The sequence below is a fragment of the Sphaerodactylus townsendi genome, linkage group LG07, assembly GCF_021028975.2.
Source record: "Sphaerodactylus townsendi isolate TG3544 linkage group LG07, MPM_Stown_v2.3, whole genome shotgun sequence".
In the NCBI taxonomy this organism is placed as follows: domain Eukaryota; kingdom Metazoa; phylum Chordata; class Lepidosauria; order Squamata; family Sphaerodactylidae; genus Sphaerodactylus; species Sphaerodactylus townsendi.
Window position 1 is genome coordinate 90,379,996 of NC_059431.1, and position 14,974 is coordinate 90,394,969.

Sequence of the window (14,974 nt, forward strand, 5' to 3'; positions counted from 1 at the left end):
TTAGCGATCTTCATTTAACCCAGGTTGGGCTCTCTGAAATGGATATGATCCATTTGTGGGGAGCATTCTGTGTGAACCTCTGCCCCCAAAACATGTTGTTGGGGGGGGGGGTTGCCTCCTTATCCTATTTTAGATTGGCTGTGCAGAATCTCCCACTAATTTAGACAATTCTGAGCAATCCCAATCCCATTGCAGTACCCTGATTTGAAATAAACAGAAAGCTGTTATTGGCTTTGCTAGATATTAAATCACCTGCATGGTGTTCACAAAATCGCACACATGCTGAAAGATATTAGACCATACCTTAATGAGAACTGGAATCCTTATTGGGCCAATGGGATTTCCCCTTGCTCTTTAATTTACACCTACAAAGGCAGCAATAATAAGCAAAAGCGACCTGGGTTTAAAATCTCATCCCCCTTTTTCTTTTATTGGAAACATCATCTCATTGTAGAAGGTTGTCTTTATTACCCCACTTTACAAGAGTTAAGGGGGCAAGAAACCTTGCCCTAATGGTTGCCATGAAATAAAACATTCTTTCCCCATCATTACAGTTACAATGTTGCTGATACAGGCATTATGGGTCAAGATCGAAAAAGCTTTGAAGATTTTGAAAAGAAAAAAAATGGAGGGGAAAGCATGTAATTTTTGCAACACAATAATTCCCCATCTTGGAAAAATAAGACATTTTACAAGCACCATGGTAAAAAGCAATCAATTTGTCTAAGGCTATAAAACAGTCAGTATTATACAGTATTATACACAAATGACTACTTAAGTGGGTTTCTCTCTCATGCATGATTTGGGCAATTGAGCATTTCTTTTTTAGATTTCTGTGTGTGTGAGAGAGAGAGAGAGAGAGAGTGGCTCATTATTTTCTTTCCAAAAATATTTTAAAAGGACAGTCTATAAGAATGTTAATAGATACGTACATGCACACATTGCAGTGGGAAAGGAAAATGATATCTGCAAAACCTTTTGAACACATTAATAGGCCGGGCCAACTTTTTTCCAGTAATTTTCAGGTTCAGTTTTAAAAAACCTGAAAATTTTGGGGAGAGCTGGAAAAAAGGCCAATATCCTGTATCTGGTTGTTTGGGGAGGAAGGGGGGTGTTTGTTTTTTGGCTTTCCTGAAAATTTTCAGATTTTTAAAGATGAATCCAGAAAATACAAGTCTCTCACAGTTGAATGCAAGTATCAGATGAACTGATCTCTGTATTCAGCTTTGTGGAGCCCCCTCCCCACTTGCAAAGTCAGAGCCAGCTTCACAAACAGAGAGGGAAAGATGGCTGCGAAGATTGAGAATCTCCTGACCCATCAGGCAGCTATTATTCAGCTTTTTCAGAACCAGGCTATTTGGCTCTGATGAATAGCCTGGGGGGGGGGGGGGTTCAGGGCAAACTCCCCGGCCCCCCGGCAGCCAAAATGAGTTTTTCAGAGGGTTTTGTCACTCAGATTTTGTCACTCAAATCACCCCTATGCACTAATCCACTGATGCAAACCCAAATGAAGATCTGTGCAATTTGTGACCTGCCAAGCCCAATACAGCTCACCACCTATCTATGGCAATGCACCAGGGATCCAGGGATCTCCTGCTTTGACTGTCTACCTGGAACTGCAAAAATCGGAGTGCGATCAAATAAGAGAACAAAGAATGGTGGACATGGACTGAATACAGCTTCTTAGATACCATGCTGTCATTTTAACCAATAACATTAAGCTGCTTGAAACTCACAGAGGATGAATGTAGTACCACATCTTAAATCTTTTACCTTCTGTCTTAAATTTTATAGCATCTAGCCTGATGAAGCATTCTGGTAAACTTGGAAGCTTGCATAATGTCTTCATACCAATTTGGTTAGTCACAATAGAAAGAGGAGAATAGGGAATACTGTAGTTCTGTTATGCTATTATTATTGTCGGCTTTGATGTTGTCATATTTATGATATTATTACGCATAACTGGAAACTGGTTTGAGTAAATAACAAAAAAGCAATATGTAAATATTTTAAAATAAATAAAATAAGCTGTCCCAAGATGAGTGGCAAGGTGTTCGATATGAAATTTTGGTTAGTGCAAGTTGGCAAGTTGTTTCAGAGTTTGGTTCTCTCTCCAGGCTGTTTAGAAATGAGATCTCTAAGGAGGAGATAGCTGTCGCTTTTCTCTAGTGCACTTATATACTATGCTGCACAGTGGTATTGACTGTACATTTAATATCCTTCAATTTTCTTCTTGCTTCAGCTAAGCTATCTGTGCACTGACAAATCATATTCTCTAATACAACTGGTTTTCCTCTCACATTTACTTGGGCCTTGATTTGAATAGAGTGAATAAAACTGGATAAGTCATAGGGAAGAATGGAAGGGGAACAGAGGAATGACATTTCATGGATATAAGATAAACCAGAAAGAATAAGCTTCACAGAAGGCCTGATTTCATTGTTTTAAAAGTGAAGAGAATGTGTTTCCTTTGGAATAGGTAGTCAAAAGTACCTCATGCAGCATGTTGGGGTTTGGGGGGGATGGTAGTATTAATACAAGATATTAGACTTTCACTTTTGAGAAAAGGCAATGTATAATATTGTTACTGAACAGCTCTGCATGAACTAGTGTGTCAGTGCAGACAGATTTACCTTCTAAAGACTTAGAGGCAAAGACATGGCAAATCTAGTGTACATCTATGCACACTACAGGACTCCCTGTAGAAATGCAGTGCATTTTTCACTGGTGTGGTTATGGCTGCATTTCATCTGTTTTGCAGCAGTAACAATAATCAGGCAAATAGCTTTGAATTGTAGGTAGCCAGGCTACAGTTTTCAAAAAGCAAAACCCAATGACAGCTACCAGAATATCGGGGCTGTCCTTGCTAAATGGTGTCATAATCTTCATTCCTTAACTGCTATACAAAATACTTTATCATCATCCATTTCTATAATAAAGTTGTGATACAAATCATTAGTATTCAATTTTACAGACATGAAAATGAGACTTAGTTTTAGGACAGGTCCTAGCAACCGACCTCCTCCATCCGCAGTCTGGGGGTCCACCTGGATTTGTCTCTCTCAATGGAGATCCAGGTGGCCCTTACAACCCGTACTGCGTTTTTCCATCTTCGTCAGGCCCGACAGCTGGCCCCCTTCCTGTCCCAAGCAGACCTAGCCACTGTGATCCATGCAATGATCACCTCCAGGCTAGACTACTGTAACTCGCTTTAGGCGGGCCTTCCGTTGCGTTTGATTTGGAAGTTACAACTGGTCCAAAATGCAGCGGCTTCTCTGCTCACAGGGGGCGCCTTTCGAGGCCATATTCAGCCTGTGTTGCGCCGTCTGCATTGGCTCCCAGTCAAATTCCAAATCATCTTCAAGATGTGGGTGCTGACCTTTAAGGCCTTACATGGCCTAGGACCCTTGTACCTTTGGGACTGCATTACCCCATATGTCCCTACTCAGCCTCTGCGCTCAGCAGAGGCCAATTTGCTGGTGGTACCCGGCCCCTCAATGATGTGACTGGCCACCACGTGGGCCAGGGCCTTTACGGCTCTGGCCCCAGCCTGGTGAAACACTCTCCCTCCAGCTGTCCGGGCCCTGCAGGATCTTGGGGAATTCTGCAGGGTCTGTAAGACTCAGCTGTTCCACCGGGCCTTTGGAGTGACCAGCCGCTGAGTGAGGTGCCCCCTCTTGTTCTTGCTCCTTTATATCAGGATCCCTTTATATTAAGGGGATCCGCCGTTTCCCCCTCTTGGGGAGGGCTTTAAATATTGGTCTCATTGGACATCTTTTAATTGTGTTAATCACTGTTTTTAAAGGGATTTAGTTATTATATTTTAAAACTGATGGAGCCTGTGCAAATTGTAGTTTATGTAGTTAATTTTGCTCCCTTTGTTTGGTTTTATTGTGGTAGATTTTATGTTGTACACTGCCCAGAGCCCCTCGGAGATAGGGCAGTATAGAAAACTAAACAACAAACAAACAAACAAACACACACACACACAAATAAATAAATAAATAAATAAATAAATAAATAGGTAGGTAGGTAGATAGATAGATAGATAGATAGATAGATAGATAGATAGATAGATAGATAGATAGATAGATAGATAGATAGATAGATAGATAGATAGATAGATAGATAGATAGATAGATAGATAGATAGATAGATAGATAGATAGATAGATAGATAGATAGATAGATAGATAGATAGATAGATAGATAGATAGATAGATAGATAGATAGATAGATAGAGGCAGTTGGCTAACTGATGAGATTTAATAGCATGTTTGAAGCTATATTGGGCTTGGTGTGTCACTTTAATAGGGAATGGAAAAGAAAATAATAAAGACACCTTTTCCATCTCTGAATAGTCAGACACTCTATTTCAGCCTTAGTGCAAGCAGTGCAAAGAAATTTCAGAAGAGGTGGGGCTCTGTTCATTGAAAGGTTCAAAGGCTATGTCATGCTCCTGGACTCTTCAATAACAAGGCTTTGTGTTCAGATTTCTTTTATTGAAAAATAGCTTCAGGCAAAGGCATTTAGACTTCTATTGCCAGAACTAAAGATTAGGTGCCAAAGCAGCACCCCATCATTATGCCCCGCACTCCATTCCCCTCCTCATCACACACCACCCCATCAGCACTGGTTCCCAAGGGAGAACAGATTTGGCTTCGGCTGGGAAGTGAAACTAAAAGACAAAAGATAGATGACAGACCCAAGGAGGGAGGAAGCTGTCACTGGTGAGAGAATCCCACATTCCACCCAATAGACATGGCAGGATTGGGCCAGAATGGGGCAGTTTAGATACATTCAAATGATACAAAAACACAAGTATCTCCATGCATTTATGAACATTTAGGGAGGTTACTTTACTTGTTATATTATGCCATCGTCATAGACACTTATGCTTATTCCAAGGTATATTCGCAGCAGTCTGAAAGATAGGGTGGGGGGTGCTGCCTTCTACCTGAATGGCACTCTCATGAGCAATCACTTTTCTTTCACACATTCTAAATTCCTCACAACTCCTTGAATGCCCTTTGAAAGCTACTTGCCAATGTATTTAAAAACAAGCATTTAATGAATCAATTGGTGAACAAGAAACAATTGTTTAAACCTTGAATGGCCCTATTATAAAATGCCTTGTTACCTGAATTGTATCCAGGAACCAGTGAGAGTCTGCACTGAACTGGTTAAAACACCAATTGCCACCAATTTAAATGTTTCCGCATTATTTGCTCTTGCTTGTCATCATCAGGGAATAGCTAGCTCTTCACATATTATGCAAAAGAAAATCTCAGTCAGGAGAGAGGAGAAAAGCCATCCATTATTAATCAGATATAAATTATTCCTAATCTACACACAATGCCTAATCCCTGGTTCACAGAAATGCAAATTGCACTTCAGAAACAATATGTTAACAAGTCATTTGTCAGAAAAAGACAGGAGCCCAAGCCCACAATAAAATATAGAACAAACACTTCAAGCCTATTCCGAAGAATACACTGAGTGAAGGTTACTTTGAATAACTAAGAAATCTAAGATGGACGACAGAAGGAAAAATATATTTTACACCCCAAAACTAATTACATTTAATAGATACTAATACATCTACAACTTGTTTTTTTCTTCAGGGAGTGAGAGAACTCAGACTGTCTGAGGGTGAACTTTATCTTTATGCTTCTCTATATCTCGCAGGGATCCTTAAACCATGCTGTGGCTTTTTCATGTGGCTGCTCCTGAAACCATGACCAAAGTAATCTGCCTTGTATTTTAGAATTCCAAAGTAGCTGGAATCTTCCACCACTCCACTGCCATAAATTCAAGTTCCATGAGATGCTTCATTTATACCCATTCTCCCCCCAATGTTACCCATCTGCATGTTTTCATTTTATTCCATTGTTGCCTGTGAAGCCTGGAATGATGTACATGGTTCCTCACCTTTGTCCTAACAACAATCCTGTAAAATAGACCATGTTGAAACACAGAACTTGGGAAACTGGAATCCGTGGCAATGCATACCACCAAGCCCATAGACACAGAGTGCTGTAAAAAGAGACTGGCACCATCAATCATTTGTCATATCCCCCCCAATCAGCACTAGAGTTGGTGTGAAATCCATCATGTGTCTTTCAAGTGTAAATTCTCTATCTAATAAAAGGAAGGAGCTGAAGTAAAAAAAGTGTAAATCCTATTATAAATCTTCTAAATGTGAATTATCTAGGAAACTGGCTAGAAAACAATTATCAGTTAGCAGGGCTGAAGGGGCCTAATTTAAAAAGTCTGGGATGGGGGTGGGGGGGGTGACATAGGATGGCTGAAACTTTTTTGCACTTCTCTAATTTTTGTAATCCTAGTTATATTGCATTGCTTATTAGTTTCTTCAAGCTGTTCAATTACTTTGCTTTGTACTATGAATCCACTTTGAGTCTGAAGTACAACATTGGTCAATAAATAACAAAGCCCGTAATAAATGAATGAATGAATGAATGAATGAATGAATGAATGAATGAATGAATGAATAACTTACTTACTTACTTACTTACTTACTTACTTACTTACTTACTTACTTACTTACTTACTTATTTGCTCCCACCCCACAATGAAAATTTTCTGGCTATGGGCCTTCATAACACTCTGGTCATGGTTCCAAAATCAACCAAGAGGGCAATGAGAAACCATGTAAAGGGTCCTCACAACTATGTTGTAAAATAGGTTATAATGAGACAGAGTGACTGGCTCAAGGTAACCCAGGTTGCTTTATGACTGACTGGGAATTTGAACCCAGGTCTCCCAGATCCTACTTGAATACTCTCAACTTCTGTCTCACAGACAAACACTGTGAAAATAGCATCTTGATGAGATTGCATTTATGACGTATGATTACATAAGCCTGTTATGAGACACCATGCTACTTATGACCATGTTCCATTCTATTTATTCCTAGAATACCACAACAAGAAATCCATCTCAGTGAGATTAAAATTGTGTGTATGGTTGTAGCAGACCAGAACATAAATTGCTGTAATCCCACTTCTATTACATTGTTTATTAGATGTCTCATCCCATTGCTGGCACTGACTTACACTGTGCAATCTACCTTGAGTCCCAGTGAGAAAAGTGGACTATAAAGTAAATAAATAAATGCGCACATTAAATAAAACACCACATTAGAAGAACCTTGATGCTTCTGTACATATGATGAAATCAAGATTTTTGTAGTGTTGTATTACCTCACACGTTAGATAGTAAAGGCAAAATTGGAATGGGCATGGGGGTGGGGGTTAGAATATCACAAATTTAATGAAGGTCCAAAAATTGTAGTAATGAAAGTTAGAGTATTCTGTTTTGTATCACAACCATGTGGAATGGTTTGTGGTTGGGGACTGGGGCTCCTACTCTGTACCCATCCGCTTATTGCTCATCCAGTCATATAATTTCTTTGGCACTAAGAACCTTCTCCATTAAAACATATCCTCTATGCTGTTATTTGAAAAAAAAAGCTAACAAAAGGCTAGTTTTGAAGGTGCTTTTGTTAATTTGCAGTTTTTTTCTTGCACCATCAGGGCTTTTAAAAAATCCTTGATCTCTTTCAAAATGAGGGAAATGAGGAAAAGGCATGTTCTGTCTTTAACCTTGGGTTCTGCTCCTTCTATAAAATTTGACAAAAGATAATCAGAGCAAAACTCCTGGATTAAAGATGGAATGGATCTTCAGTGGGAAGCTACACGAGAAAACTCACATTTTAATCAGTGTATCAGAAACTATGGGATCATCCCTGAGAAACAGGAAGGAATTGAATGGGTATTACTCATTGAGACAATATTCTGTTGTCTTAATATTAACCCACCAATCTACTTTACAGCCCCATCAGAAACATTTAAAGTTTATTGAAATCTTGTTATCTTTGATGCTTGGCATGAGCAAGGTCTTATTGTTCACAGAATGTTCATCATAGACATTCCCGTTAGATTTCCTTGTGACAATGTGCCCTTGCATGATTTGAGTAAGACAGACCTGATCTGCTTTACAAGGAGACTGAATAATACAGAGGAAGGGCATCAGGAATAGTCTGGCTCATTATCATTATACTGTACTAGTGAATGCAAACTTACAGGAAACTCCAGTACTGCCATTTTCTAGGGTCTATCACAATAACCAATTCTTCTCACATTGTAGATGTGGCCCAGTATGGGATAAAATAATTCACTGAGTAATATTCAATAAATAATGTACCATTGGAATAATAAATTATTTAGAAGTTTTTATTTATCAACTAGAGAGTTTGTTGAATAACCCAAAAGATTACTCTCTAAATAATGCATTTCGGAAATAACAGCATTATTCATTGATCGCTTGACAAAGGCCAGTTACGCATAGTGTGTTTGCGGCATGATGGGGGCAAATGTCTGTTGCAGCAAGATTTCTTGTATGGACTTGTTTCCTCAAGCTCAGCTTTCACTTTCCATTCTCTCTGTGGCCAGCGAGACCACTTTTAGCTCAACTTTTAATTTGCTTTGCTGCCAGAGTGGAAATATTTGCCAGTGAGAAAAGTTTTGCCCTAGAGATCTTCTCACCGCCCAGTCAGCCTTCCTTCTCCCTTGTACCACTTTGCACACCTTACCCTTTACCTGCCCTCCCCCTTTCCATGCTTCTGGCTGCTCCAAGTAATAGAAAAGAAGCTTACTCACACTACACTGACCTCTAATTCTCTTGATATTTTGAGATATTGCTATATAGCTTGGAAATAGCCTCTGTTCTGTGGGGACAGCAGCCCCAGCAGCAGGAAATGTAGTATGGAGAGGAGGGGAGGGGGAGAAAATATTAGCTCTAGGATGGTCCCCTTGTTTAGCAGGAAATTGCTTCGCCTCTTTTATTTCAGGGGGATGGGATACTCTTGGAACAGTAATATCAATGTAAGTGCAGTTTAAAGGTCTAAGCCAGCAGTCTTGATTACCAGGTGTAATGAGATCTGTACCTTTAAGAATCACTTGATGGGTGAAGTTAAGAAAACCAGGCCTGGAGAGCTCTTTCCAGAAAAATTCCAGGGGAAGAAGGGAATGCCTCCTTGCATGTAAACAGAAAAATGCAAAGAGAGCCCTCTGCAAGTTGACTGCACAGAGAAGAGTCCCAAAGTAAGTGTTTCGTGTATAAATACCAAAGATATTTCACCTTTTCTATCTGCCTTTTTCACCCTTTCCCATATCCCAGGTTATGGTCAGTATGCAGTAAAAATTATCTCTAGACACTCTCAAGACACCTTGATGCTTGTGGCATACAGTGGTCTGGATAGTGTTGGCTGGGGAAACAGAGCCTTAACAGAACACAGTTATGATGACCTCATTTCTTACATTCTATGGATTATTCTAAACATCTCTCCATCCAAATTTTCCCTTTGCTGCTTTAGTTCCGGACACCCTGGTCCTGTTTCCAAAGCAGAACCAAAGCATTTTGGACCTTTCTTTTCTCCCATTTTGCTTCCAAAGAGTTGACAGTTTGTACTGTACTGCTTACTACGGCTTTCTATTTGTTTGGTTCATTCATGTCTTTTTAGATTCTGTACAAAACTAGTGTGCATGCATGCACATTGTTGGCACATGGAAAGAAATCTAGATGTAATCATATTATGATTATTGCACAAAGATTCTTGTGGTGCAGTGTTTTACTATGAACTTGTGTATAATTGTGGTCTTCTGTTGAAGCAGTCTCTAAGTGATTGTATGCTTATTCCCAGATTCTTTTGTCTGGGAGGGGGGGGGTGTTTTGATGTAGTACTTTGTGCATTTGCATTGGGATTTTTGGGGGGCAGTGTTTTATCAGTGTATGCATGCTACTGATATCATGGAAAGGAATAAAAAGGTACTGAAATATTGAAAATTTTCAGCAAACTGTACATACTCTAGTTCTGGAATTAATTTTAAGAATTCTCGTAGTAAATCAGAATTAAGTAAGAGAGGAATACCTCAGAGACAACCTGTGAAATAATTAAGGTCTGAAAGAGCGGGACGTAGGGAGATGTAGAACATCAGTTTTTTAACTGAACATGTACTCTTATATTAACCTTGAATCTTCCTTTCAACAAAGTTAATGACAGCTGTAATACAAAATTATCGGACTAGCTTCCTCATCATTTCTTTCCTTCATGATGCTTCCACTACCAGATGAACAGGATGTGAAAGCTACCATCCAGGCTTCAAAAATCAGGATACTCCTTGACAATTTTATATAGGGCTTTAGTATGTTATAAAAATCTGTATAAAAATGATTTTCTAGATCATACACATAAAGGGAAGAGAAAATGTATGCTAGAATGAATTTTGTTGGCTGTTAAGATGCCACTAGACTTCTTTTTATTTTACTGTCATGGACTAATAGGACTATCTTTCTGGAGAGATCTACTTAGCAAGTTGCTGGTTTTTATTCATTTATATCATGTCCTTCCTGCAAGGAACATAAGACACTATATACAGGAAAGGGTTCAAAGTGCTGCAAATACCTAATCTTAGGTCTGTAACAATGTGTGGGAAATCTGTAACTGGATATCCTGGTGATCTTTGCTTAACTGTGGAGGTGAGGGCTTCACATTTGATCACAGCAACAGAAAAAGTGTTTCTGACTCTCCCCGCAAGCTTTCCCAACTTAAATTTCTTCTCTCCAGCTGTCATTAGTATCACTGGGGAAAATACAGAAACAATAAGTACTTTATTTCTTCCATTGTTGGACTAATAGAAGGTAGAGGGTGGAGAGTGATGGAGAAAATGGCACAGAATTGGAAGCATTCAGCTTTTTACTCTTAGTACCACCACTCCTCACAGAGATACCTGCATGTACTTTTAAATGAAAAAAAATGAGAGCTCTGATTATAGAATCATAGGCCATTTCCGCACAGCCACAGTGGGGGTTGGGTTGGCGTACATGACGCTGAACCCAACCCCCCTGGGACCGTTCATACGAACGGTCCCGGTTGCAGTGGGGAAGACGGTGCCGAGGAGCGCCATCATCCAATCGACCTACCTGCTCTGCGACCGTCCGGCACGTCGCCGAGGCCAGGGGACACGCCCCCCCCTGCTCCCGCGCCGCATCACGCCCGGGTGTCGCAGTGGCAGGGCGTCCCTCCCCAGGCCCCGGTGACGCACAGACGGTCGCAGAGCAGGTAGGTCGACTGGCACAGGGGGGAGGGAAGGCACCTTCCAGCCGCTGCCATTCGCACAGCAGCGGCTGGAAGCTGCTGTTTTCCGTAAACCTTGCTCGGGAAGCGAGGTGGGAAAACGGTGGCTTCGCACCACTCGTGAAGAGCGAGGGTGTCGCGGTTGCGAAGCAGCTCTGCCCCCCGTGCGAACGGCTCCCTGGGGATGGCGTTTTTGTCATCCCCAGGGTGCTGTATTAGGCCCATGCGGAAAGAGCCATAGAATTGGAAGAGACCATAAGGGCCATCAAGTTCAACCCAATTTTTACAGTGAAAAAGCAAATGGATGAGCTGCAAGCAGAGACAACCTCCATGAGGAATCCGCATGGAGAATCTGCAGCAGCACACTAAATGGTGGGTGCCTCTGTGAAACTGATAAGAGCTCTGTGCAGCAGGTGGGGGGAAAGATCATGTTTGGCTGGCAACGCTTGTGTCCTTCCATGCTGTGGGAACACAAAATCCCAGACCAGATCTTTTTATAACACCCTAAACACCCTAAAGATGTTATATTAATGCTGTGTGGAATCCACCAATGGGTGCTAGACCTCTCCTCCATAGTCCCAATGCTTTTCAGTTGAAGTCCTTTGAACAGCTAAGATTCTCTCATGTATGTCTGCGTATCTTTGAAGATAGCTCCTCCAAAGTTAAAAAAAATAGAAAAACTATCTATTGCCAGAACCAGCAGAACCAGCTGAGTACTACTATGTACTTTTGGGGCTGAAATGGAGCTCAGGATCAGAGCCTGCAGAGCAAACATCCTGGGGCAACCTTCAGTAAATGGCAGCAGGGACAATCCCTTCAGTTGCACACAAAATGTCAAGTGCAAGCTGAGGGTGAAACAGACCAGAGAGCAAAATGGTCAGCCAAGAACAATAAGATGCCTCCTGAGCTATGCATTCTGCACAGCCAGGCAGTAGATGTCTTATAGTGGATTGGGGGAGGGGGGGAACATTCTCCAAAAATCATGCCTTGAGCTAAAATAAGGCATCCTGATGATCTCTGGAGAAGAAAGCTGTGCAGAGTTCCTTTCCAGGATGCCCCAGGACATCTTATTTAGGCTGTGCAGAATGGATCTAACATTACCATGTAATCAAGGAACTATAATCTCCACAGTCTGGCTGTGCTGCATTCTCTTCTGCATTTTTTAACTGAGCTAGTCTTCAGTCCCATCTTCCTACAAAGCACACTGAATTCATTTCATCTGCTGACCCACCTCCATTAAATGCACTTCCTTAGAATGCATTCTAATTTGCAACTGGTCTGTATTTTCATTTGTCTTTGTAAAACTGCCTGCAGTGAAAAACACACAATGTCACATCAATGACAATTGCTATAGTACAAGTCTCTCTCTCTCTTCCCTGAAAGTCAAATGAATTCCAGTTTTTTACAGTGGAGAAGCAGAAAGGACCCAATTATTGTCACTTTAACAGTGTGCACTTTTACCTCAGGCATCACTTAGGAACCAAAGAAAAATGTTTCGGATCCTGGATGCAATCATCGTTTGTAAAAGAATGCAGTTGTGACTCTTCTTTTCTGCTTCCTAATAGAGACATGATAACAATAAGGTAACATATGTCATGTAAACTGAAGTACGGGAAGAAAGGGAAACACCCCAAATATAGTGCTACCTTTTTACAGAAATAACTTTGATCTGCCACAAGTGCTGTTTCATAATTTACCTAAGCACAAGCACTTTCATACTTGTGGACTCAAGTACCACTCTCAAATTAACCCCACTAATTCACAACATGTGGAAACTGCTTATATACAAAGATTAGTGCAACTGTGCAGAAATGGAGGCATTTCCCCCCAAACAGAATTAACTGCTATCCTGAGCTGAAATGCTCCAAAGGAAGCTATTACATTTGTTGCAGAAAACCATGTGGTGCCATGTGATCTTCTACAGTAGGCCCTTAGGTTCCTTTTCTGAAATGCTTCAATTCAGGGTAACACCAAGGCGGGGGCAGGGAGCAATACATCTTTTTCTGCACATATGGCATAGTCCCAATCCAGAGTGGGAACCACACACATGAGAATAGAAAGCAACACACAAGTCAAACATGATAATTTCACTGGCTCAGTTCTGGTCCCTACCCTGTGAACCCTTCCTTATGAAAATTGACCCTATTGGCTGGCCATTGTTGGAGATAGTACCTAGGTGAATTTTTGGTTTGATACGGAAACCATTATCTACATTTACTCTACTTTCTCTCAGTCCTCAATTATAGCTGGGGGTGATGCCTGGGGGTGATACTTTTATACTTGAGAAACAAAGAAACTTGGTTTTGGAAATTTCTGCCTATAATTCTGCTAATGGCCCTAGCCGTCAATCTGCTTGTTACCTTTGATCTGTGGCATTACATCCTGGATGACTGAAAGACTGAGAAGAAACCAGTACTTTAATTCTGTTTGAATAACCACTCAAATATTCCAGTGATAGTTTTTTAAAAAAAAAATGTTGCAACATTCCTTAAGCTTCAAGAAGAGAGAGGAATAACAATCAAAAATAAAATTTAGCGTAAAGGGTTATATGAGCCTGAAAACTTTATTTTTATTTTGTATTTTTATCTGCACATTGGATGAATAGCAGATAAATCATCTCCACCTTCTTCCTCTCTCTCTTAAGGGAAACTAGAAATGTTAGGCACACGATGCATGCATGGGTGAACACACAAAATCCTTCCTAAGCCTCTGTGAATCATTGCTACTTGTATAAATCCAAGTGGAATCCACCTCTTCATTTGACTTCCAAAGCACAGGCTCTGAGGAGCGTTTGAGCTCTAAATTACTATCAGTGACTGCATATCTACTTACCTTGCAGCGGCTGCCTTGGAAATATATCATGAGGCAGAAAGCTGGAAATGTCTTTTTAGTTTGCCATTGTTGACATTACAGTTTTGTGAACATGGCAGCCATTTGCACAGGGCCACAGAACGTGCTGCATTTCTTCACTGCTACCACTGATGGAATTTCTATCATAAGGTGAGGATTATAGCTAGAGATGCTCAGCAAATTCTCGACCTCTGGATTTCTCTTTTGTATTTGATCTGTCTACTCACCACCATGACATGGGGAAATGGAAAAAAACTGACCACCTTCCCGCATTCCCCTTATTTCATCATCTGGGTATGTAAATGTCATTAAGTTGCAACGGACTCATGGTAACCCCAGCAAGGAGCTTTCAAAGAAAGTGAGAAGACGAGGTGGTTTGTCATTGCCTTCTCCTGCACAGCCTTCCTTGGAGGCCTTCTAGCCAAGTACTAATCCTGCTTAACCTTTCAAGATAAGATAAGATCAGGCTATGCCATGTCATGGTACCTCCATTTCATCATCAATAACATGATTATTTAATACCATTGGTCTACATATTGATTTATGTATTTTTCAGCACATAGAAACCTATACACTATGCTACTCACTCACTGCTGGTTGCACTAAAGAAAAGCTTTGATACTGATCACCCATAATTTAAGAATGTTTCCAAAATTCTTGTTACCCTCATGGACCTTTTAAAAAAATTATATAAATTAATGTGCCACCCTTTGTCAAATAGTAAATAGTGAACAAATAACAAATAATAAAGGTTGAGGAAACATTCCTAAATTGTATTCTTATACCTAACTAGTGGGGCCCAGCCACGTGTTGCTGTGGCAATTGTCCTTCTCATCACAGTCCACAACCCACACAGATGTCCATGCAGGTCCAATGATCCGCAGCATAGCCTTTTGGGGTGGTCAAATGGAATCCCTCTTTCCCTTTTCAATTCACATTGTTATATGGTGGTGTCTTGTTTTTTTAG